Source organism: Bufo gargarizans, chromosome 11 (assembly GCF_014858855.1).
Source record: "Bufo gargarizans isolate SCDJY-AF-19 chromosome 11, ASM1485885v1, whole genome shotgun sequence".
NCBI lineage: Eukaryota > Metazoa > Chordata > Amphibia > Anura > Bufonidae > Bufo > Bufo gargarizans.
Genome location: NC_058090.1, coordinates 25935019 through 25936804, shown reverse-complemented (window position 1 = coordinate 25936804; position 1786 = coordinate 25935019).

Sequence of the window (1786 nt, the reverse complement as noted above, 5' to 3'; positions counted from 1 at the left end):
AGGAGGGCGCGTGCAGTTATCTACTAGTGGCCCATGAAACCCAATCTGCACAGTGGAAATGTATTTAGTAGCAGCAGCGCCATCTGGTGGTAAAATGAACATGAACCTGCTGGCACTTCCATGAAGATCTATAAGAGATCTAGGCTGTAATGTGGCAATGAGATGTGAGGTGTACACGAGCTGGGCAGCAGTACGGTATGGTGTATATGTGTGTGTGGTGGGGGAGGGGGGTGGCAGTGGAATATGAGTTTGGGTGGCAGTGGGGTGCACTGGTTATATGAAACAGGAGGCGGGGTATATAAGGGTGGTGGCAGTAGGTGAATGGTGTATATGAGGCATACAATATATAGGGTATAGGTGGCAGTGTTTGGGGTATATGAGGTGGGATGGCAGCGATTTATATATGATATATGAAGGGGCAGCAGTGTATGAGGCAGGTGGCCGCGTATGGGGCAGATGAGGCAGGTGGCCGCGTATGGGGCAGATGAGGCAGGTGGCCGCGTATGGGGCAGATGAGGCAGGTGGCCGCGTATGGGGCAGATGAGGCAGGTGGCCGCGTATGGGGCAGATGAGGCAGGTGGCCGCGTATGGGGCAGATGAGGCAGGTGGCCGCGTATGGGGCAGATGAGGCAGGTGGCCGCGTATGGGGCAGATGAGGCAGGTGGCCGCGTATGGGGCAGATGAGGCAGGTGGCCGCGTATGGGGCAGATGAGGCAGGTGGCCGCGTATGGGGCAGATGAGGCAGGTGGCCGCGTATGGGGCAGATGAGGCAGGTGGCCGCGTATGGGGCAGATGAGGCAGGTGGCCGCGTATGGGGCAGATGAGGCAGGTGGCCGCGTATGGGGCAGATGAGGCAGGTGGCCGCGTATGGGGCAGATGAGGCAGGTGGCCGCGTATGGGGCAGATGAGGCAGGTGGCCGCGTATGGGGCAGATGAGGCAGGTGGCCGCGTATGGGGCAGATGAGGCAGGTGGCCGCGTATGGGGCAGATGAGGCAGGTGGCCGCGTATGGGGCAGATGAGGCAGGTGGCCGCGTATGGGGCAGATGAGGCAGGTGGCCGCGTATGGGGCAGATGAGGCAGGTGGCCGCGTATGGGGCAGATGAGGCAGGTGGCCGCGTATGGGGCAGATGAGGCAGGTGGCCGCGTATGGGGCAGATGAGGCAGGTGGCCGCGTATGGGGCAGGTGGCAGTGAAGTGTCTGAGGTGGGATGTATGGCACTGTATATATATATATATTTTAAGTGCTTTTAAGATGCAGGAGAGCGGCCGCCATCTGGAACTGTTCACATTACACCAGATCTAGGATATGATCTGCAGAATTTCACTTCAATTCAGCCAATCAGGGTGAACGTTTTCGCGGCAGGAAGCGGTCTCATCAGTTACAGAGTTTGGCAGGGTTGCCGCAGTTACTGGGTCCCATTAAGCACTAAAAGTCACCCCAGTACCCCATGTACACATACAGAAGTGCTCCCCCTAGTGCAGGTGTGATGTATTGCACATGTTAGCAGCGTGACGTAAAGGCAGTGAGCCACACGTAAAATGTGTTCTGGTTCGTGATCAATGGCACTTGAACGAAAAAGCAGACCGGGAGCGGAGAATTGAACACAGCAGTGGCCACAGATTGCATTGGGCCCCCAATATCTGAACCTGTTCTGCAAAATGGGGGTTAAAAAAACAAACAAAAAACCAAACGACTGTAGGCTCAAGCCGTGTATATCAGGAAGTACTGTCACACACTGAGGGTTTTGTGTTTGCAGGAACCATAGACCTAAAGCCCGAGGACGT